General features: G+C 42.6%; 1 protein-coding gene across 4 annotated transcripts in view; it reads right to left on the bottom strand.

The window, feature by feature from the left end:
• Positions 1-25,678, bottom strand: part of LOC106613023 (cell adhesion molecule 1) — a 189,187-nt gene that overhangs the window by 59,443 nt on the left and 104,066 nt on the right. The window lies entirely within an intron of this gene.

The following is a 25,678-nucleotide window of genomic DNA, read 5'->3' as shown; positions in this document are numbered from 1 at the left end:
GATGCAGGCTAACATCTAATTGGACCATTTCGTAAAGAGCAAGCAGGCACACACTAGTCTTCTTGCCTGAGTTATCATCTTTGACCTAACCTGAATGGAAGGCATGTCCTTGTTATACTCTCTCAGCCTGGCAGGAATCCCCACAGGAGACAAATCACAAACCAGCACATAATAATAAAGGTACATGTCAGATTACAAATCATACAGAAAGTCGACTGAAAAAGCTTAATTTCTGTTATAGTATGAGGAGTGAGGATCTAATATATCTATATTCTCAGCCTAGTTTACAACTATATTACAGTTTTTTCCAACTGCTTACACACAACATCTTTTCATGTCACACAATTTTTGAAACCTCTCACTCAAAGTGCAGAACTACACACCAAATATCCAAAACCATAAGCTATTTCTCAGCCTTTGACTCAGTTGTCAATTGCATAAAACACTTTTTTCAAAACACTACACACAATTCTCTACCTAAAACACAAAAATCTAACAGGAAGTGACTTGCTTTCCTTTTCCAAACACAACCAATCAAAATGCTACACTTATTCACCAGGTCACACACACAATAGGACAGAGGGCAATTACCAATGTCCCTGGACAGCGTGGGGGTAATATAACTATGTGTGCTGCCATCACTCAAAACGGGGTCCTCCATCACAATGCCACACTGTACAACACCGGCCATATGCTCACTTTTCTGGATGCAATTTACACAATGCTTGTCCCTGATCCAGATCAGGAGCCTGCTAGATTTGTGGTTTAATGGGACAATGTTAGTTTTCACCAGGCTGTTCTGGTCCAAAACTGGTTTGCCACCCATCCACAATTTGTAGTTTTGTACCTAACCCCATATTCACCTTTTCTAAATCCCACAGAGGAATTCTTCTCAGCCTGGCGCTGGAAAGTGTATGATCGCCAACCCTATGCCCGCATGCCGCTTCTCCAGGCAATGGAGGACGCATGTGGGGACATAGAGGTTGCCTCTGTCCAAGGTTGGATACGCCATGCTAGGAGATACTTCCCTCGATGTTTGGCAAGAGAAAACGTAACTTGTGATGTGGACGAAGTATTGTGGCCAGACCCAGCCCAGAGAAAAGATGAAGCGTAGCTTAGCACTGGTGACTGCCCCCCCCCTACCAATTCCTGGACTGCCCTCCCAGGACCCCACACACACAATTGTGTTCTTTACTGTATTCTAAAGAATATACTTTTGGTTTACATATGTTTATGGTTTTGTTGTATGCTACTGTATACAACAGTAATGTTTGGCCTAATAAATATGTTCTGTTTCTACATTGCATTGGTGTTTACAGTGTACTTGTTACCCCTCTCAGCAGATTACTTTCACTGTAGAACATTGTATTGAAATGTAGATATAAGCCTATGAAAGACCAAAGAGCTTTAGATTTAGAACAACAGTGTTTACATGGTATATCCAAAAATGTACTATTATGAAAGCAGTCTTTGCCATTTGATGCAAATGCTTCATTCTGACATGTGTTTATGGCATTTTGAATGCAGTGTTACATTTTGAAGGAGATGTGAGGCATTTTGCATTTTGTGAGTGCAGTTTAGGGAATTGTGTGTAGAGTTTTGAAAAAAGGAGTGACAGTTTTGAAAACGTGTGTAAGCAGTTGGAAAAAACTGTAATGTGGCAAAGTGTACAGCCACAGACAGGACTACTATAAATACCTGCTGGTCCTGTCTCTTGTCCCCTGCGGCCCCCTGCTACCACCATCCCCAATACTCCCCTGTACCTGGAGCACATTAGGCAGGAGTTATGAGGTGCCAGCCAGGCTGTGATTAGATGTCATGGCTGTCTCTCTGCTTAGACAGCACTGATAGACAGATTTCAGGGGAAATGCGCGTGATGCTATTCCCTGCAAGTGGCAGCCTCCACCGCAATCTGTCAATCATAGAGGATGAGGCCAGACAGGCCCACCGTCCTCCAAATAAAGCCTGTCCTTGTCTGGGCCTGCTCTCCTCCTCTTCTAACACATATTCCTTAGACTTCTGTACTTTATTGTACTTAGACAGAATCTACAAATGTCTGATATGCTGTTGTATGAATGTATTACCTGACAGACAATAAAATCTACAAACTATCTGAGCATTAGATAGTATGTGCATGCTTTCAGACAATACTAGCAGTGTTCAACAGGCTGTCATCTGGGTGAATCCACAGAGCTGCAGTACACTCTGTGAGCCAGATGGATATCTCTGGAGACGGTCTCTCTTGGTGAGGGTGGAAGAGAGCAGCCTCTCTTTCCAGGCTGCTGGGTAATAGCATTTGGGGAAAGGTAACATTCTGTCAAGGAAACATTTTTCCTTCTTATTTCTGGCCATGATCTGCAGCTTATCGCATGATCGCATGTTATCTGTGTGTGTGTTCACAACGCATGTGTGGCAACAGCAGGAGGAGGATGCTGGGATGCTGTGCGGCCCAGGCAGTCTCCTCTCCTCAGTGACTCAGCTTCTGGCGCGGCGCGTGTGTGTGTGTGTGTGTGTGTGTGTGTGTGTGTGTGTGTGTGTGTGTGTGTGTGTGTGTGTGTGTGTGTGTGTGTGTGTGTGTGTGTGTGTGTGTGTGTGTGTGTGTGTGTGTGTGTGTCCCACTGTGCTTTCATTTAATTAAAAGGTTGGGAGGAGGGATGCAGACCTTTTTCTTAAAGGACATTTGGTGGAAAAGCCAGCACCTGCTGAGTAGACCCAAGGAACACAGATTGGCCGCTGTGGTCATCATTTTCCAAACAGCAAGCCATCAGATGGTTTAAGACCTCTTCTCAAAAGTAAGAACACTGTCCAGTGACCTTCAGTGATGTCTAAGATTTGTGTTCTAGCCAGTGTCTAGCCACAAATACCTCTCACAATCTCCTGTGTTTACATTTTCCAAATAAACAGCTTTAAAAAAAATTAAATACTGTACATTCAATCTGGGATTTGAATGTGATATTACTGTAGTAACCACTCTCACTCATGCTGAGTTCATGTCATCTTTGTCTCAGCCTCAAGTCAAATACCATAATATTGTTAGGTTCTAATTTTCAGAGTACAAACTCAACGGACACTATGAAAGCATTAAACCAAGTTTATTCTTCCCAGAGGGTCAATACAGCTGCATTAGACAAAGACATGGTTCCACCCGTGGTAGTATACAGACCCCACTTTGGATGGAGTCTCCTCGTTATCGCTACACATTGCATCCTTATTGCTAGGAAGGGAGCTGAGTGATATGGGCCTTAAACGGTTCCTCCCCTCGCCACATGTGATCCTTTTCCCTCACTCGGCCCCTCCCAAGCATCATTATGGCTCCACATCTGTCTCTTTATAACTAATGATTAATAATAGTTAAAGCTCAAAAACCAAACGTATCAATATTCACTTAGTGTACAAAACATTATGGACAACTGCTCTTTCCATGACATAGACTGACCAGGTAAATCCAGAAGAAAGCTATGATCCCTTGTTGATGTCACCTGTTAAATCCACTTCAATCAGTGTAGATGAAGGGGTGGAGACAGGCTAAATAAGGATTTTTAAGCCTTGAGACAATTGAGACATGGATTGTGTATGTGTGCCATTCAGAGGGTGAATGGGCAAGACAAAAGATTTAAGTGCCTTTGAAAGGGGTATGGTAGTAGGTGCCAGATGCACCGGTTTGTGTCATGAACTGCAACCACACTGGGTTTTTCACACTCAACAGTTTCCCATGTTTGTCAAGAATTGTCCACCATCCAAAGGAGATCCAGCCAACTTTAAAAAAAAATGTTATTAAACTTTTATTTAACTAGGCAAGTCAGTTAAGAACAAACTCGTATTTACAATGACGGCCAAACCCTAACGACGCTTGGCCAATTGTGCGCTGCCCTATTGGACTCCCAATCACGAACGGTTGTGATACAGCCTGGAATCAAACCAGGGTCTGTAGTGACGCCTCTAGCACTGAAATGCAGTGCCTTAGTCTGCTGCGCCACTCGGGAGCCCCAACTTGACACAACTGTGGGAAGCATTGGAGTCAACATGGGCCAGCATGCCTGTGGAATGCTTTTGACACCTTGTAGAGTCCATGCCCCGGTGAATTGAGACTGTTCTGATGGCAAAAGGGGGCGCAACTCAATATTGGGAAGGTGTTCTTAATGTTTTGTATACTCAGTGTAGTACAATGTGCAAACACTGGACAAAATGTAACACTCCAGCTATCTGTGTAGTTGCCTGCAGCAGAGCGCTTTAGAGGGAGGTGTAGAGAGAGGTGTCAAGAGCAGCTATAGCTAAACAGAGAGAGCTGCTCTGGAACCCCACCGTTTTCTCAGATATGACTTAATCCAGGTATCTGGTTGCCTGTGGAATATCTGTGAAAACACTTACCTATAACACCAGAGGGAATGCTCAGGCTAATTCCTCTCAGTGGCAGACAGAAACATGTTACAGTTTTTCTCAATTGTTTACACACAAATACTGGTACTTGAGACACAATGACCACAACATGTAACTCATGCACCAACCCCCTGAACCAATTCTGCTAAACTACAAGCACAATTCCTGCTTTACACTCATATTGCAGTTCTAAAACACACTTTTTTCAAAACACTACACACAATTCTTTGCATTTGGCACAATTTTCATGCAGAAAATCTCTTGTTTTCACAATGAACACACTGCCATTCAAATATGCACACTGACTCATCACATGGGCAAACACCCGTCACACAGTTTTACATTTAGCAATCAGAGCTTTAGCATAAAAGGGCAACAGGTGAGCTCTTCTGTTTTGGAGCAATGGATGCCAACATTGGAAACAGAGGCAGAGCCAGAGGAGTGAGAGTAAGAGGAGGAGGAGGGGGAGGACAAGGACGAGGACGAGGAAGGCCAAGGACCGTAATCTCTGATGAGATCCGAGCCACTTTGGTTGATCATGTGGTCAACCATGGTCTAACAATGAGGGAGGCTGGGCAAAGAGTACAGCCAAATTTGAGCAGGTACACTGTAGCATCCATCATCCGGACATTCCGAAATGAGAATAGGTAAGAAATCTACTCTCACTAGAAAATTGCAGTACTGCATATCAATACAGTACTCAATGAGTACAGTAGTACAGTATTTCCTGTGGACTGTTCTGTAGGACTGTAAAAATAAAGTATGTTTCAAGTATTTGGGAAATGTATTCCTACTTTGTATTTACAGTATTTTACTAACCTACCCTACCTGTCTCCTGACCCAGAGCTGAAAGATTACCAACACAAGGTGGTCGGGAACGTGTTCTGTCTCCTGAACAGGAAACTGAAATCATCAACATGGTCCTAGAAAATAACGCCATAACATTACGGAAAATACAAAGAAAAATAATAGAAAACAATGAGATATTTCAAAATATTGATAGGGTAAGCTTATCAACACTGGACCGTGTCTTGCGCAGAAATAATCTCAGGATGAAGCAGGTCTACAGGGTGCCATTTGTACGCAATTCAGAAAGAGTCAAAGAATTGCGATATAACTATGTGCAAGTGAGTCCTATACAATCCCACAATTGATGCATACTCTCAACACTGTAGAAATTATACATATTTCAGTATTGTAATCATAATGATTGTGCTTCACAATAGTGTCTATTTCTGATATTGTCATTTGTGTTTCAGAGAGTCCTTGAGCTAGAGGTGGCTGCAGTGGAGCACCAGTTCATCTTCATTGATGAGGTTGGATTCAACCTCACAAAAAGACGAAAGAGGGGAAGGAATATCATCGGCCAGCGTGCCATTGTTCAAGTCCCTGGCCAGCGTGGAGGGAACATCACAATGTGTGCAACGATTACCCACCACGGCGTCATCCATCACCATGCTACCCTTGGCCCCTACAACACCGCCCATCTGATCACATTCCTGGACACCCTACACAACACACTCATTCCACCAGATCAGGTAGATGGCCCAGAGCAGCTCAGGTACGTTGTCATTTGGGACAAGGTAAGTTTCCACAGGGCTGCTCTGGTTCGTAACTGGTTCACTGCCCAGCCACGCTTTGTAGTTGTTTATCTCCCTCCATATTCTCCATTCCTACATCCTATTGAGGAATTCTTTTCTGCCTGGAGATGGAAAGTATATGACCGAAATCCACAAACGTGTATACCTCTTCTCCAAGCTATGGAAGACGCATGTGGAGATATAGCAGCTGATGCTAGGCGATATTTCCCCCGCTGCTTGGCCAGGGAAAACATTGCTTGTGATGTGGATGAGGTGCTGTGGCCAGACCGCAACAGAACAGAGGATGCAGCATAGTTTTTATTTTTTATTTTTTTACTGTAACTGTATACATTAAATTTGTCTGTTTTGTATGTAGACCACTGTATGTGCAACTTTGTGTTGGTTGGGAATGGGATGTACACTGTACATTGTTTTTGTGGGAAAAATAAAATATATTTGTTACTGTGTATTTGTGTGTTCTGAGTATAAAACAATATTCTCAAGTATTTTACAACACACTTATGTATGTACTGTCTGAAGTAATGGCAACAATGAACCAAAAAAAGGCCTAAGTCATTATGATGAATGGAGAAGAAGTGTTTCATCATAGTGTTTTACATTGAGCACATCAGTGTTCAACTGGTTCTTATAAATGTCTATTCATATGATGGTTTGTGTGTCATTTGAAAACAAAATACCATTTTGATAAGAAATAACATTGTTTTGAATGTAAAGTTTCATTTTGCTGGAGAATTGAGGGGTTTTGCCCATTGTGTGTTTTTTGATCTGTGTGTAGAGTTCTGAGAATATGAGGCATGCTTTCAGAAAATGTGTGTAAACAATCAAGAAAAACTGTAATACATCTACAGGCTGTTCCTTCAATATACTGTAGTCAAAGAGGATTCTATATGTATCCCCACTTAAACACTTTTCCCATGGCCAGAGGAGGTTTAACTGCACCCTATTGATGGAACATACAAACAGACACTGAAGGTCAGATATGACAACCTCTCCCTGGATATGGCTGATTCCATGCTCAGAATATTAACATGGGCCAACAATTCAGAGGGATTGAACAGTACTCTCCCATGGTGAGTTCACAGTGTGATTTTCTGGTATTCAAGGGCTAGTTGGTAAGGAGGCTGATGTATGTGAGGATCTTGCAAAGATTGCATCATGTTTGTCTGAAAGCATTTGCAATACGTGTTTATAAGTTCTTCAATCAGAACTTCAAGTCCTCTCTGTAACACTAAAGTAATGTCTTCATTCTGAGAGCAGAAATGAAACAGAAAACATAGAAGCTGACAGAGAACTCTGCCCCTGCCTGTCTCAGGTGCCACTCACTGTCCGTGGTTGTGTTAGAGATACACGCCTCTGACTGGATGCCCAGCAGCCCCGCCAACTGCCATCTCTCACTCTAAACATGTCACATATACAAAGCTTTCTCTGCAAGTTGTACAGACCTGTGCTGTATATCTGTGCAGAATACTGGCATCCTTTATTAATAAAAAAATGAACAAAGAAACCAACAAAGCAACGAACTACCGCTATGTCACCATGACACTTCAAAGTCACTCTGGTGTTTGACATAGCAAAATATAAATGACCACAGAACAGCATTTTTCACCCGAGAAAACGGAACCAAAGCCATTATACAACAACAGTGACACCTCAGCCTCCCACAGTCATCCAAAATAGATTTAAAGGGGTTCAAAGGTTTTGAACAAAACAACCAATATCAGTATAAGCATGATTCTGCATTGTGTTATTCTACCAATAGCAATGTACGCACCCACAAAACCACACAGGTGTAGAGAGGAACAAATCATAGTGAATGCGTAAACCCTGGCTGTGAGACACATCACATCTTATTCACGGTGTCTGTTCAGCTAAAGCCCTGTCTTCCATCTTGCTCCAGAGGGAGAGATCACACAGAGCCTTGATTCTTTTCAACCCGGTCTCAGGTGGAGGCGAGGCGGCAGCAGGAGCGTTAGTGTTAATGCCGCTGGAGAGCACACAAAGCTCTGACTCAATGCACAGCTCGCCTCTGATTGCATTGTACTCACATGCAGCTTCTTTAAATCAAAACTTGGAAAGAGTCGTATACGGTGTAATCATTGCCTCTTTCCTTTTAGTTTTGGGTACATTGTTCCCCTTCATCTAATGTGGTGCCAAGCAAGGGGCATACCAATGCTGTGCTGATGCCTGACAGGACAGGTTGGGATGTGTGTGTGTGTGTGTGTGCTTGTGTGCATGTGTGTGTGTATATGCATGCGAGTGTGCACATGCATGCGTGCCTATGCTTGTGTGGGTTCATGTGTGTACATGCATGTGTATGTGAATGTGTGTGGGGGGTAATTAGGACATCAGTAGAAGCCTCTGACAGCCTGTCCAGCAAGAAGAGAGTGGTCAGGGAGGTAAGAGGGGCTGGAGATGGGTCAGGAGGCAGCTGCTGCACCACCGCTCACTGTCTGGAATCTCTCACAGAATATTAAACCACTGGGGCCTCAGGCAAGACGCTCCCTCGCCTCATTTATGGAAAACACAAAGCCATCTCAAAGGGTATTGCTATTTGATAACTATGTCTGCATTGTGATGGAGTATGGCTATGAGCCATGAGATTTGAGTTTTGAGACAACTTGACAAAATGTGTTTTCTAACTGTTTTAAAAATCCCCTCGTTATGACATAATGAAAAATCCAGTCAGCTATTGTGAGCCTAACCACTGAGCATGCTATGACATTGAGGATCTGTATTACAAAGAGACAGACACATTAAATATAATCTCCATAGACGGGCATTTCTGGTGACCTTGGTTATGGCATATCATTAATTCTATATATGGATGATTATTTATCCCCACAACAACGTCTTCTCTCTCTCTCTCTCTCTCTCTCTCTCTCTCTCTCTCTCTCTCTCTCTCACTCTCACTCTCTCACTCTCACTCTCTCTCTCTCTCTGTCTCTCTCTCTCTGTCTCTCTCTCTCTCTCAAATTCAAATTCAAATTCAAGCTGCTTTATTAGCATGAAAAACATTGTCAATATTGCCAAAGCAACAATGTATACCATATACAGTGGGGGGAAAAAAGTATTTGATCCCCTGCTGATTTTGTACGTTTGCCCACTGATAAAGAAAGGATCAGTCTATAATTTTAATGGTAGGTTTATTTGAACAGTGAGAGACAGAATAACAACAAAAATATCCAGAAAAACGCATGTCAAAAATGTTATAAATTGATTAGCATTTTAATGAGGGAAATAAGTATTTGACCCCTCTCAATCAGAAAGATTTCTGGCTCCCCGGTGTCTTTTATACAGGTAATGAGCTGAGATTAGGAGCACACTCTTAAAGGGAGTGCTCCTAATCTCAGTTTGTTATCTGTATAAAAGACACCTGTCCACAGAAGCAATCAATCAATCAGATTCCAAACTCTCCACCATGGCCAAGACCAAAGAGCTCTCCAAGGATGTCAGGGACAAGATTGTAGACCTACACAAGGCTGGAATGGGCTACAAGACCATCGCCAAGCAGCTTGGTGAGAAGGTGACAACATTTGGTGCGATTATTCGCAAATGGAAGAAACACAAAATAACTGTCAATATCCCTCGGCCTGGGGCTCCATGCAAGATCTCACCTCGTGGGGTTGCAATGATCATGAGAACGGTGAGGAATCAGCCCAGAACTACACGGGAGGATCTTGTCAATGATCTCAAGGCAGCTGGGACCATAGTCACCAAGAAAACAATTGGTAACACACTACGCCGTGAAGGACTGAAATCCTGCAGCGCCCGCAAGGTCCCCCTGCTCAAGAATACATATACATGCCCGTCTGAAGTTTACCAATGAACATCTGAATGATTCAGAGGACAACTGGGTGAAAGTGTTGTGGTCAGATGAGACTAAAATGGAGCTCTTTGGCATCAACTCAACTCGCCGTGTTTGGAGGAGGAGGAATGCTGCCTATGACCCCAAGAACACCATCTCTACCGTCAAACATGGAGGTGGAAACATTATGCTTTGGGGGTGTTTTTCTGCTAAGGGGACAGGACAACCTCACCGCATCAAAGGGACGATGGACGGGGCCATGTACCGTCAAATCTTGGGTGAGAACATCCTTCCCTCAGCCAGGGCATTGAAAATGGGTCGTGAATGGGTATTCCAGCATGACAATGACCCAAAACACACGGCCAAGGCAACAAAGGAGTGGCTCAAGAAGAAACACATTAAGGTCCTGGAGTGGCCTAGCCAGTCTCCAAACCTTAATCCCATAGAAAATCTGTGGAGGGAGCTGAAGGTTCGAGTTGCCAAACGTCAGCCTCGAAACCTTAATGACTTGGAGAAGATCTGCAAAGAGGAGTGGGACAAAATCCCTCCTCATATGTGTGCAAACCTGGTGGCCAACTACAAGAAACGTCTGACCTCTGTGATTGCAACAAGGGTTTTGCCACCAAGTAATAAGTAATGTTTTGCAGAGGGGTCAAATACTTATTTCCCTCATTAAAATGCAAATCATTTTATAACATTTTTGACATGTGTTTTTCTGGATTTTTGTTGTTGTTATTCTGTCTCTCACTGTTCAAATAAACCTACTATTAAAATTATAGACTGATCATTTCTTTGTAAGTGGGCAAACATACAAAATCGGCAGGGGATCAAATACTTTTTCCCCCCACTGTACATTGTAATACAATTATAAACAATAACAAATAATAATATAAAATGGCAGTAAATAATAATACAAAAATAATAACAATAAAATGGTAACAGTCAATAGTAGAATGTAATGTAATAAATATAAAAATCAAAATATGGAAAATGAAACTATAACTAACTTATAACTAAATAACGGTCATATTCACCATTACATCAGTACTACAACTACTATCATCATTACCACTACTACTACCACCACCATCACTAAACTGCTATCATTACCATTACCACCCATACCACTACTATTTGGAATGATAAACAACAATAATAATAGTAATAACAATAATAGTAATGATAAGTAAGTTACTGCTTACTATGCAGATGTTATTATTCAGTGTCCCTCAGGCTATGGCAGGCAAATACATATTTGGCTGCAAGAGGAGCCATTGCTCCTTCACCCATTAGTATTTTTAGTTTTTCCTCTGGGTTTAATAAGTTCAAATTTGGAATAAATGTAGTCATTTCTGTGAATAATGAATCTCTTTGTGAGAAATATTTATCACAGTAAAGGAGAAAGTGCATCTCTGTCTCTACCTCCCCTGTCGTGCAGTGACCACATACACGCTCCTCTTTGGGTAGCCATGTCTTTTTATGTCTGCCGGTTTCTATTGCCAATCGGTGGTCACTCAGCCTGTACTTGGTAAGGATCTGTCTCTGCTTTGTATAATCAGCCAATTCATATTCTATGTTTAGGGTCAGATAGCAATTTATTCGGCTTTGGGATTTTGTTTCGTTTTTCCAATGTTGTAAATATGAGTCCTTTGATTGGTTCATGATTTTGTTTATTTGAATTCTTTCTTTTGGTCACTTGGTTGGTGAGGTCCAACACCAGCTGACTGAGAGGACTCGTTTCTGGGCTCAGCTCTTGGGTTTGAAGCGCTTTAAATTGCAGACTTGAATTTGGACTTGAATTTAGATGTAGCCAAAATTTTTATGATCTTTTCTGTATTTTCATTATTACTGGAAAGCGGCCCAAATCTGTCCAACATGCATTAGTTGGTGGATTTCTCTGGACTTGTCGGATTTTCCGACAGAATTCTGCATGTAGGGCTTCAATTGGATGTTTGTCCCACATTTTAAATTCCAGTTTATTGAGTGGCCCCCAAACCTCACTTCCGTAAAGAGCTATTGGTAGGATTACACTGTCAAATATCTTGGTCCAAATTGTAATTGGGATGTTGATTTTGAATAATTTCATTTTTATTGCATACAATGCACTGCGGGCTTTTTTTGAGTGCATTCACTGCCATATTAAAGTTTCCCGATGCAGATATGGTCAGACCAAGGTAGGTGTAATTTTTAGTGTGTTCAATTATGGTGTTGTTTAGGGTGAATTTATATTTGTGTTTCTGACATCAGTTTTTTTTGTTGGAAAATCATGATTTTTGTTTTTTGGAAATTTACTGCCAGGGCCCAATTATGGCAATATTGCTCTAGAATATTAATGTTATGTTGAAGACTTTCTTTGGTTGGTGATAGAAGTACCAAGTCATCAGCATATAGCAGGTATTTCACCTCTGTGTCAAATAGTGTGAGTCCTGGGGCTGGAGAATGGTCCAACATGTCTGCTAATTCATTGATATAAATGTTGAAAAGATTTGGACTCAAACTGCAGCCTTGTCTCACACCTCAACGTTGTGAAAAGAATTCTGTTCTTTGGTTTTTGATTTTTATTGCACACTTGTTTTCCGTGTACATACATTTTATTAAGTCATACACCTTACCACCAAGCCCACATTGGAGAATTTTGTAGAATAGCCCTTCGTGCCAAATAGAATCAAATGCTTTTTTAAAGTCAATAAATCAAGCAAAGATTTTGCCCTCTTTTTTTTGGTGGACGTGTTTATTAATTATTGTGTGTAAGGTGTATATATGGTCAGTAGTGCGATGGTTAGGGAGAAAGGCAATTTGACATTTACTTATTAAATTTCTTTCTTGAAGAAAGGTTTGAATTCTTGAATTCAAAATGCTACAGAAAACCTTTCCCAAGTTACTGTTTACGCAAATTCCCCTGTAATTATTGGGGTCTGTTTTGTCTCCACTTTTGTGGATAGGGGAGATGAGCCCCTGGTTCCAGACATCAGGGAAGCAGCCAGAAGTTAAAACCATGTTGAACAATTTAAGCACAGCATTTTGCAACTCAGGTGTGCGTTTTTCAGCATTTCATTTCTGATGTTGTCTAGACCACAAATCTTCTTTGATTTAATAGATTTGAGCTTTTCATTTAGTTCTTGTTGGGTTATTGGGTAATCTAATGGATTTTGGTTGTTTTTAATGACTGATTCAAGGATGTTCAATTTTTCTTTAATTTCTAATTGGTTATGTTGTAAGTCTTTTTGTGGGATGTTTTTGTATAGATTATCAAAATAAGTTTTCCAAATTCCTACATCTTGCATGGCTAATTCTTGTGGCTTTGTTGTGCTTAAATTGTTCCACATGTCCCAGAACTGATTTTGGTCAATTGCGTTTTCAATTTCATCAAGTGTCTTGTTGGTATAATTCAATTTCTTGCATTTCAGTGTTTGTTTATATTGTTTCAGAGTTTCAAAGTATTCATATCGTAGCTCTGGGTTGTTTTGCTGCTTATGTTTTTCGTTTGACATTTGTCTTAGGTGTTTTCTAACTGTTATACATTCATTATCATACCCTTTTTCAGAAACATTTTGTTTTTTGTTTCTGATGTTGCATTTCTTTGGTTTTCTCAAATTTGCTTTCGATGCTGCTTTTTGGAATATGCAGCTGATGTTTTGAATAGCCGAATTGACACCATCTTTACTGTTTTGGTATTGTGAGTTATTGAAAAACTGTATAGAGTTCATTATTTCATTTGAGTTCAATGTTTCAATGAATCTCTCTGCACTGTTTGGAGCCCATCTGTACGATTGGTTTATGTTGTAGAGTTTATTGGGCAGTTTTTTTTTATGAGTATTGCTGGTTAGTTTCTTCAGAAACACGTTGATCTGACTGTGATCTGACAGTGAATGCACTAATGGAGGAGGGGTCAATGTCGGTGATGGTATAATCGACTACACTTGTCCCAAGAGCTGAGCAGTAAGTAAACTGACCTAAAGAGTCCCCTCTGATTCTACCATTAAGCATGTACAGGCCTAAGGCTCGACAGAGATACACTCCTTCCCATTTTTGTTCAGTATTTGGTCAGGACTGTTTCTATTATTTATAATAGGGCTACTGTACAAGGAGGGGTGTCCAAATATGTGGTGGTTACCTCCCGCATCAGTGTAGTCAGGCTCAGAACCTGTTCTTGCATTGAAATCTCCACAAAGAAGCACTTTACCCTCTGCCTGAAATGTAATGATTTCTGTATGGAGATTGTCCAAAAACTGATCATCATAATATGATGAATCTGAAGGAGGAGCATAAGCTGCACATATGTATACTTCATTGTCACAATAGATTGTACCTTTGTTATGTTTTAGCCAAATGTGACTGGTACCTTTTTCATTTCATTCAGTGCTAAGTCCTGCTTATGCCAAATGATTCCACCTGAGTCTCGACCCCGTTTAACATTTTTATGTTTGATTGATGGTAGTAAACTTTCTCTATAGCCTGAGGGACACTGAGTATCTATGTCTCCACGACACCATGTTTCCAGTAGGATTATGATGTCCTGTCCCTTGATGGATTCTGGATTTGTTGTTTTATAACCAAAATGTGAAGAGCTGATAGTTAATGATCTCATTTATAATAAGTGATATTCACTGGTTTGAGTAAAGCACATTGAAAAAAAAACTAAATAATAATAATAATATATATATATATACATACATACATACATACATACATACATACATACATACATACATACATACATACATACATACACACACACATACACACGCACACGTGCGCATACACACACCATTACATATAATTATTATTATAATAACGGTGCCAATAAAATTAAGAATAGTTGTAAAAAAATTAATAAGAATGGAATAAGATTGCACAAAAAATAAGTACAAAATAAGTACAATGCAATCTGCAACCCTGTGTGTGCATGTGAATTAAAGGGTCTGTCTCGCTCAGTAGTCTGCATATTAGATGCAGTAGTTGGCACACCTCTCCAATCTCTGATTGTTCTGGGTGTCTTTGCCAGAGGTTACCTCAGCATATGTAGGCTGATGATCTGAATGATACATGGTGTGGACTGCATCATGTGGTGTACTTCTCTGAAGGACAGTGTTCTGTCCGACCCTGGAGTAGTGGTCAGAGCTGTGTTGTGATGGGCCTGGTCTAGTAGAGCTGTGTTGTGAAGGCCCTGGTCTAGTAGAGCTGTGTTGTGAAGGCCCTGGTCTAGTAGAGCTGTGTTGTGAAGGGCCAGGTCTAGTAGAGCTGTGTTGTGAAGGCCCTGGTCTAGTAGAGCTGTGTTGTGAAGGGCCAGGTCTAGTAGAGCTGTGTTGTGAAGGCCCTGGTCTAGTAGAGCTGCGTTGTGATGGGCCTGGTCTAGAAGAGCTGTGTTGTGATGGGCCAGGTCTAGTAGAGCTGTGTTGTGATGGGCCAGGTCTAGTAGAGCTGTGTTGTGATGGGCCAGGTCTAGTAGAGCTGTGTTGTGAAGGCCCTGGTCTAGTAGAGCTGTGTTGTGATGGGCCAGGTCTAGTAGAGCTGTGTTGGGATGGGCCGGGTCTAGTAGAGCTGTGTTGTGATGGGATCTAGTAGAGCTGTGTTGTGATGGGCCTGGTCTAGTAGAGCTGTGTTGTGATGGGCCAGGTCTAGTAGAGCTGTGTTGTGATGGGCCAGGTCTAGTAGAGCTGTGTTGTGATGGGCCAGGTCTAGTAGAGCTGTGTTGTGAAGGCCCTGGTCTAGTAGAGCTGTGTTGTGATGGGCCAGGTCTAGTAGAGCTGTGTTGTGATGGGCCAGGTCTAGTAGAGCTGTGTTGTGATGGGCCAGGTCTAGTAGAGCTGTGTTGTGAAGGCCCTGGTCTAGTAGAGCTGTGTTGTGATGGGCCAGGTCTAGTAGAGCTGTGTTGTGATGGGCCAGGTCTAGTAGAGCTGTGTTGTGAAGGCCCTGGTCTAGTAGAGCTGTGTTGTGATGGGCCAGGTCTAGTAGAGCTGTGTTGTGATGGGCCTGGTCTAGTAGAGCTGTGTTGTGAAGGCCCTGGTCTAGTAGAGCTGTGTTGTGATGGGCCGGGTCTAGTAGAGCTGTGTTGTGAAGGCCCTGGTCTAGTAGAGCTGTGTTGGGATGGGCCGGGTCTAGTAGAGCTGTGTTGTGATGGGGTCTAGTAGAGCTGTGTTGTGATGGACCTGGTCTAGTAGAGCTGTGTTGTGATGGGCCAGGTCTAGTAGAGCTGTGTTGTGAAGGCCCTGGTCTAGTAGAGCTGTGTTGTGATGGGCCAGGTCTAGTAGAGCTGTGCTGTAATAAGCCGTGTCTGTATCTTTTCTCCTGGGGATGGTGGAGGTACTGTTGTTTCAGAATGTGGAGTGGGGGACCTCTGTTGCTGAGGTGATGGGTGTGTGGGTCCCTGCCGAGTGTTGCATCTTTTAGGTCCTTGGCAAAGGTTCTGATACTGTCCTGATCAAGATGTACATTATGGTATAAGTGTTGACATGTCAGAGTGGGATGGTGAGCCGTTCTGACGTTGAGCAGTGAGGCTCAGTCCACAGTGATCTGTTGATTTATATTGTCCATCAACTGTCCTGGGAAGTCTTTTCTTTGTAGGAGGGTGGACACAACTATATTGGTTGTTGGGAACATAGCCTGTGCCCATTCTGCCACTCTTCTCACTGCCCCAGATACATTTTCACCTTTGGCATGAAGGTTGTTTGTGCCAGTGTGGATGATGATGTTGTCGGGGGTGTCAATCCCGGTCTGACTGAGTAGCTGCATTGCACTGTCAGTTGTAGGACACCAGAACTTATACACCTGGTCTCTAGGGAATAATCTTTCCTGGACTAAGAACTTCCCATTTGAATCAATAAGGATTGCAGTTGTGGGTGATTGTCTGGGTGGAGCAGACTGGGCGACTGGTATTCTGACCTGAGCTGGAGCAGACTGAGAGGCTGGTAGGTTGACCTGGGCTGGAGCAGACAGGGTGGCTGGTTGGCTGACCTGGGCTGGAGCAAACTTGAGAGGCTGGTAGGTTGACCTGGGCTGGAGTACACTGTGCTGGAGCAGACTGGGAAGCAGGTAGGCTGACATGGGCTAAAGTAGACTGGGACGCTGGTTGGCTGATCTGGGCTGGAGCAGTGTCATCAGGCTGTGTGGTGGAGGCCACGCTGGTCTCAGGTTCTGCTTGTGTTATGCCAAGCTGGTCGACATGTTCTCTAGATGCAGAGGACATAATTACTCGCTGCTGGTTGAGGGGGTCAATGTACCTCTCTCTTTGTTCTAGCTCCTTTCTTGTTGTGCTCAGATGGTCTCTGAGGTCATCATTTGTCTGACTCAGTTTGTCCATTCTGCTTTCTAATTTAGCAATAGATGCTCTGCTCTCCTCCCTGAACTGTTTCATCTCTTCTTTTAGTTTTTGGACAGTGTCCTCCTCTTGAAGCTTGTTCTCTCTGAGTTCTATGACCTCTGCTTCAACTAGAGAGAGGGTGTTGTGGAAACGTTGCATAACAGGTGTTCTTGGTGTTGTAGGCATGTCCTTCGCTCTGTCTGCTGCAGGTGAGGTAGGTAGAGGGACACTGAGGGCTTCTTGCTGGGTCACAGAGACCATTGGAGCCTGCTTTTCTCCATCTCCCTCCTTGACTTTTTCCTCAGTTTCTGAGATGATTTCAGCTTCTGCTTTTAGGGTTGCAAACCTATTCTCAAAAGCCTGGAGGCTTGAATCATTGCCTTGTATCAATACAGTTCCATTATTATATAAGTTTACTGTTTGATACGTGTTGCTCTGGTCAGCTTCTTCAAAAATGCTGATCTGACATCCTTGGCTGTTGCCTCTCTTTTTTTAGAAAGGGAAATGGTTGCAAATAACCCTTTTCCATATGTGCCCTCGTTTGGTATTAAAAATTACATTTGCTCTTGTTTTGCAACTGGTAAGATCTGCAAACAGGCATTCATGGTTCTGTCCCATCAACAAACCTTTGAAACTTTTCTTAGCTTTCTCTGTTTGGATGTCTGGTGGGTAAACAATTTCCATAGCAAAGCTGGTGATGTTGGCAACCTTGTTGCAATAGAAGCTTGTTTCTTGTATTACTGTCTCTTGTGACTTTAGAGGACTGTTTCACTTTGATGTCCTTTTTCTTCTGTCCTTTCTTTTCTTCTGTTAACTAGATATTCTTTGTTAGCTAGCTAGCTTCTTCCAGGAGAGTCCCTAGCAACTGCTTAGCAACTGGTAAACAATTCAGCTAGCTAAGATAACTGTACAATTTTATGAAAAATAGTTACTTTTTCAAAAGCCTATCTTCTTTGTTTGTTGCTTGTTTTGTCTCCTATTCAGTCTTGCAGTTTTCTGTTGCTTTTTTCCGATGTACTTCACTCTAACTTGTCTGTCTGTCTGTCTGTCTGTCTGTCTGTCTGTCTGTCTGTCTGTCTGTCTGTCTGTCTGTCTCTCTGTCTCTCTGTCTCTCTCTTTCTGTGTGTGTGTGTGTTGCACCTGTGCTCATTCTGTCTGTGTCTGGCCCCGGTGCTCATACTCTCATAATCACATCCATCAGCCCACAGCTCTAACTGCATCCAGGACCGCTAAATACATCCATTTGTTTGCAGGTGTAATTTATTTTGTGTGCCTCAATCAGACACCTGTCACACACACCTGTTGCCTGTGTGTGTGTGGAACTCAAAAAATAATAAAAGAGAAGAGGAGGCCTTTTGTTTCTTCTGCGGGTTTATAATGAGCACACTGTTCCCAATCTTCTTCCACCATTTTTCAATTTCCTATTTCCTTTTCACAGTCAAATCACAGCTATCAATCAGGTGTGTGTGTCTGTGTGTGTGTGTGCGTGTGGTGTGTGTGTGCGTGTGTGTGTGCGTGTGCATTGTGTGGTGTATTTGAGTAAATGGATCTATTTTACACACTGTTCTTTTACAGTGGTTCAGACAGGAAATGCCATGTATTCATTTAACCATTTATTAGAAAAGATTACAATACTTGCAATATGTTAGTCTTGGCGTTAGGCTCTGCTCCTTCGGGGTAGCTCACTGCCAGAGCATGCATAATGATAAGATCATAATAGTAACAGAGAGTGAGCAAGATATGCTAGATCAATCCCCCTGGACGAAGCAAAATCACAGCCCAAACAGGTGGAGGCTGCGATGGGAAAGCAGAAAACAGACATGGCGAGTAATGCATGTTACAGCAATAGCATGTCACCATGAACACCAGCACATCGTGTGCACGTGGCACCCGTCAGGGATTGAGGGTGCAGCACCTGGTTTGACTAAATAGGCCGCCATATTAAGGTAGAGTGAATCTAATTGCCGCAATATCAGCTGATGCAAATACTCGGGTTTCCTGTCTGGTGTTGCTGTAACTACTGATAACACATTATAACACATTTTACAATGTATGTATACAGATATAGGATCTTCATTTGAGACAGTTTGCTGTAGCAAGAAAATAATCCTGCAGCAACAGGAAATGTGAATTATAATGTGGATTATAATTAATTACATTTTTGTAGGGGTTGATAAAAAAAATTGTGAGGTAAAAATCAAGTCTAAAATTTCAGTGGAAATTACAAACTTCGGAAACCTTTTTAAATCTCAAATACACTACACATTTAAATGTATTTAATTGCAAGCTCTGCTGCAACAGGGTGATCTAATTAAGATCCTACACCTCTATGGCTCGGCCTACACAACACAATGAAGAACACAAATACGCTACGGTGAATAAAATAATTGGCTCAGTAGATATCAAGTTTGCATGTTTGAAACCATAGGAATATTGCAATCTAACGTCAAATCGATAGCATGTGGCAGCAAATGCAAAGCGTCAGCAGTAAAAAGAGGAAGATAAATCTGACTGACAGCACTCCCAACGTAAAATAAAAAATTGACTATTTTAACATAATGCAGCATTTACACTACCGTTCAAAAATTGTGGGTCATTTAGAAATGTCCTTGTTTTTGAAAGAAAGTTTGAGAAACAGACGCCTCACAAGTCTTCAACTGGCAGCTTCATTAAATAGTACCCGCAAAACACCAGTCTCAATGTCAACAGTGAAGAGGCAACTCCAGGATGCTGGCCTTGTGAGGCGTCTGTTTCTCTAACTAGACACTCTAATGTACTTGTCCTCTTGCTCAGTTGTGCACCAGGGCATCCCACTCCTCTATCTATTCTGGTTAGAACCAGTTTGCGCTGTTCTGTGAAAGAAGTAGTACACAGCGTTGCACCAGATTTTAAGTTTCTTGGCAATTTCTCGCATGGAGTAGCCATCATTTCTCAGAACAAGAATAGACTGACAAGTTTCAGAAGAAAGGTCTTTGTTTCTGGCCATTTTGAGCCTGTAATCGAACCCACAAATGCTGATGCTCCAGATACTCAACTAGTCTAAAGAAGGCCAGTTTAATTTCTTCTTTAATCAGAACAACAGTTTTCAGCTGTGCTAACATAATTGCCAAAGGGTTTTCTAATGATCAATTAGCCTTTTAAAATTATAAACCTGGATTAGCTAACACAACGTGCCATTGAAACACAGGAGTGATGGTTGCTGATAATGGGCCTCTGTACGCCTATGTAGATATTCCATAAAAAAATCTGCCATTTCCAGCTACAATAGTCATTTACAACATTATCAATGTTTACAATGTATTTTAATGTACAAAAAATAGATTTTCTTTAAAAAACAAGGACATTTCTAAGTGACCCCAAACCTTTGAATGGTAATGTATATGTATAAAGAAAAAATCTAATGGGAGGGAAGACTATTAGTGAGGACTAACTCCAGGATTATGCAGAGTCGGCGATATGCGCCAGTGTTTTACAGAGTGCATTGATTAAAACAGAGATCTATTTGAAGTGACCGCGCCAAATGGCAACTATAGTAAATTCACAATGGCAGGTTAATATACGACTTCACAGCTTGACATTTCCTCCCCTCCACACGAAGCGCTCTCTAGCTGTGTGCCAATGGCCATATGATTTAGTCCGGACTCACATGAATATTTCATATTTGCGCCTAGCTGGCTCGTGGCTTCCAGAAAATGGATTAGTTTTAGTGAGCTTTGCAGAGACAGCCAGGAAATCCCTCACACTTTTGATGAATGGCTGGATAGTTTATGTTGTATTAAAAGTGCAAAACAAATGACTATCAATCATCGGACGTTGACATGACAGCAGCTATACGCTTAACCCCTCCCATTTCTGACATTCCCTGGATCAGCTGCCAAAGCAAATCAAATCAAAGCCTGAGCTCTACAGAACAGGTCAGCTTGGAGTTCACTATTAGCCAAGCCTACTCTGAAAGAGATAGCAAAATACTGGTTACTATAAAATATGGGTTACCAAAGAGGGCGTTTTTTTGTAATGCGTTAACTTTCAATAGACACAATACTAGGCTCTAACCTGGAGTTTGACCCTCTAGTTCATTTAGGAAACACATGTTAAGTAACACCAACTGCTTTAAGAGCATACTAATGGTTTCAGATAAAAGGAGGAAATAGAATTCAACTATGAACGTGGTGTGATTTGAAATCAATGAAACAGAATTAAGAATTACATTCGTTTTTCAGGATTTCTGCCTGAGTGAAAAAGTAGATTGCAGCGATGACATCTGAGTGTGCATAAAGGTAGAATTGCTAATGAATGATTAAATCTGCTCATCATGCTCCCACTACTACCTGTGTGGAGTGGGCTTCATTTGATTGGCTGGGTAATTACCTGAACGCTGGTTAATTGCTTGTTAATTTGCCCCTGATGGCGACCACATCCAACTCATGACAAGTCTGCCAATCAGCAGTTTACACATGGTGCACAAGGGGACTTGCTCAGAGAGTATGCATACACATGGGCACATGTATGTACTACGCACATTCTACAGCCCTGCAGCTTAAATCTTCTCCATAATTAAATATAATGCAAATAACTATACATAACCCATAACTCCAAAATTCACTTACAACAACATAGCTATGATCTAAAATGAGATTAGGCCAATCTCCAGCAAGAGAGCAGATAATCAACTACTAAATGATCCCCATGTGATAAACAGTAGCTGCTATGCCAAGCTGAGCGAAGCAGGAGCTCTTCCATTTGGATGTCCATTGAAAAACAGCAGACATGATTGAGAGAACAAGACCACTGAGTGTCTTGGCTTCTGAGTTAGAGAGATAGGCGGCATGCTCACAGACTGGCAGGGAGAAAGAGAAAGAGACACATAGAGACATATATAGAGAGATGCATGGGACTGACTATAACTGTTCACTCCCCCACCAGATTTATATTTTATGGTGTACGATGTGGTACAGATGACATGGAGAGGCTGAGATGAAGTGAGAGGCAGTGTGCAGGCAGGAAGAGTTCAGTGATTTATTGTGTGGGTGCATGTCTGGCATGTGGGTAAGTTTATTTCAGGTATGTGTGTGTGTGTGTGTGTGTGTGTGTGTGTGTGTGTGTGTGTGTGTGTGTGTGTGTGTGTGTGTGTGTGTGTGTGTGTGTGTGTGTGTGTGTGTGTGTGTGTGTGTGTGTGTGTGTGTGTGTGTGTTTGTGACTGTGTGAAGAAACTGTGTCTGTGTGGGTGTGTGTGAAGAAACAGTGTCTGTGTGGGTGTGCACGAGTCCACCCACGTCTGAATGTATGGTGGGATGCTGAGACAGAACAGAGATTGCGTATATTTGTATGTGTGTCCGCGCGCACACGCGTGTGGGTGTGTGCATGTGTGTGATGAGTGAGCGCTGCCTGCAGTCAGACTGAGCCCATTAAAAAGTGGAGACACAGGGGGACAGATGCACCTCTCTCTGAGCCCAACATGAGGCACAGGAAACAGGCTCTTTGATCATTACCTGCCTGCCAGTCTGCCCTCCACAGGGACCGCCCATTACCACTGCTGATGTGCTGCTCTGACAAGCCATAAACACACACACACACACACACACACACACACACACACACACACACACACACACACACACACACACACACACACACACACACACACACACACACACACACACACACAGACAGAACAGCACTACTCACATTCACAACTATCACTCAAACTAGTGTTGTCGTCACTCAGACCTGTCCCCCAAAGACACATATAGAATAGCCATGGCAATGGGGTTGAGATGAATGCATTTACAGGTATTGATTGTTTTGGTGGATATACTGTATGTAAGCTACTCAGTTCTTTTCTCTCTGTCTAGAGGGCGATATAGCTGGTACATAGGCAGTATAGAAGCACTTCTCACTTCTGTTCTCACCTATATGGTGAGAGGGGTAACTGGAAAACATATCACTCACAGACTACTATGAGAGTCTCATTAGCTGACAGTGTCATGTCTCACCCCCACGCTCCCTCCCCACAACACGGCCAATAGTCTCTCTCCTTGATGTGGTTTGGCTCCATCAACCTGTACCGGGGGGGTGAGGCCCAGCTACAAACTGTGTTTGCTCTGTTGATGGGATGGCTGATATGAGAGCTGCAGGTTATTGGCACAACTGAACTGGGTTTCAGGTGAACTCATTTTATTGTTTGCTCAGAGAGGTCATTCACATAGCTCTCAAATAGCCATCACATAGCTCTTTCAGCAGAGATATAGAATGCATCACACAGATTTTATCAGACTCCCAGCATTAGCCATCAGACAGGAGGCATCAGACATCAGCACACATCATCAAACAGTTGCCATCTAACAAACAGCATCGGCAGAGATGCTCCTCTGTGACTCAGAGCCTGTTAGCTCTACATTCCCTCACTGGAACCTATTTTGTCTTCACAGACACAGTGCCTGATGACAACATCTATTACTGTGCATATGCACATTCCCATCTTCAAATAAGTCCCTATATGAAAATATAAACCTCAACATACAACTGAACACAGTACAGATCCTAGGCATACAAATACATTTGTGGAGGGAGTTGAAAAGAGAACACACAGAAGCCTGTTGTATAAAACACCTGTCTACGGATTACATCTTCAAACTAAGGGCAACCATGGCATCCGTGATAGAGAGGGAGAAGCGTTCATCCATGTATACAGGCAAGAGAGACTAGCTAGCTACATTTTCAGATGTTATGTGTTTCTAATTTGGTCAGAAAGTCATTTTCATTGCAATGTTAGCTGGCTGTCTCGCTAGCTAATGTTACGTGTAGGATATGTGTAGTAATATTATTCGTATCTCAGCGACATTTGCATTGCTAGTTATAGCCTAATTTTAGCTAGCTAGCTAACATTGCACCTAGTTGGTTAGCTACCTGCAGATTCATTGTAGTAGTAACGAAAAGAGTTGGGATTATGGTTAATTGTTTAGCTAGCTAGCTAAACAAAAGACTCCACTATGCAAGTAACCATTTCACAAATTAGCTAAAGTTAAGACGTTTGATTATTTGAACTGGCTAGCCAGCAACATTAGCTAGCTAGCTAACAAGCTAGAAATGAACCAAAACATTGTTTAGAAAGTTGCTTTTAGTTGCCTGGTTTGCTAGATTGACAAATACTAAATACATTTTTAAGCAGATGGGTTTACTGGTTTTAAAATATACCAGTTACGCTATTTTGGACCACCAGGCTGCTGATGTCATGCAGCCTGTAGTTTTTGTGTATACTTTTTCATAACGACGATGACAGATTGATTTAGGACGACAATAGAATGTTCATGATGTCACTGCGACAACTGTCTACAGACATGTCGATAGACATGTAGTATAAACAGTCTTTAGTCTTGAAATCTTTGGTTGTGTCACGTCCTGACCAGTAAAAGAGGTTGTTTGTTATTGTAGTTTGGTCAGGGCGTGGCAGAGGTTGTTTGTTTAGAGTGTTTCGGGTTTGTTGGGCTATGTTCTTGTTAGTCTATTTCTATGTTAGTTCTAGTATGTCTATTTCTATGTGGTGTTTATTGGGTTGACCTTCAATTGGAAGCAGCTGCTCCTCGTTGCTTCTAATTGAAGGTCCTATTTAAGAGGGGTGTTTTTTCTATGGGATTTGTGGGTAGTTATTTCCTGTTTTGTGTTCGTGCACCTGACGGGACTGTTTAGTGTCGTTTGTTGTTTTTGTATACGTGTTTCTTTTGTTTTCCTTCTTTAATAAAATAATAAGATGAGTTTACACGTTCCCGCTGCGTTTTGGTCCAATCCCTACGACACCCATGACAGAACTACCCACCACCAACGGACCAAGCAGAGGAGGAAGGAGCAGCAGCAGAACTATAAGGAGTTTTGGACTTGGGCGCAGATACTAGCGGGAGAAGGACCATGGAGGAAGGCTGGAGAGGACAGAGAACGCTATGCTGGGACACGGCTAGCAAGGAAGCCTGAGAGGCAGCCCCAAGAAATGTTTTTTTGGGGGGGGCACACGGGGAGATTGGCTAGGGCAGGCAGTAGACCTGAACCAACTCCCCGTGCTTATTATGGGGAGCAGCGGATCAGAAGAGCGCCGGTGTATGCGGAAGTGCGCACGATCTCGCCCATGCGCACGCACAGTCCGGTGCGAGCGATCCCAGCCCCTCGCAAGTGCCGTGCTTGAGTGGGCATCCAGCCTGGAAGGAGGATGCCTGCGCGCACATCTGGCCACCAGTGCGCCTCCTAGGCCCAGGCTACCCTATGCCTGCTCTCGCACGGCAGCCATTAGGTCTCTGCCCAGCCCAGTTCGCCCTGTGCCAGCACTCTGCTCGTGCAGGGCTACTATTACCATCCAGCCAGGACGGGTTGTGCAGGAGGTGCGCTCCAGATCTCCAGTGCTTGTTCATGGCCCGGTGTGTCCAGTTCCTGCTCCTCGCACTAGCAATGAGGTGCATGTCTCTAGTCTGGCACCTCCAAAGCCAGCACCACGCACTAGGCCTCCAGTGCGTCAGCCCAGTCCAGTACGTCCTGTTCCCTCTCCTTGCACTAGCCTTGGGGTGCGTGTCTCCAGTCTGGTACCTCCAGTACCAGCACCAGGCCTCCAGT

Source organism: Salmo salar, chromosome ssa09 (assembly GCF_905237065.1).
Source record: "Salmo salar chromosome ssa09, Ssal_v3.1, whole genome shotgun sequence".
NCBI lineage: Eukaryota > Metazoa > Chordata > Actinopteri > Salmoniformes > Salmonidae > Salmo > Salmo salar.
The sequence above is the reverse complement of the archived record's forward strand: the minus strand, read 5'-3'. Positions and strand labels throughout refer to the sequence as shown.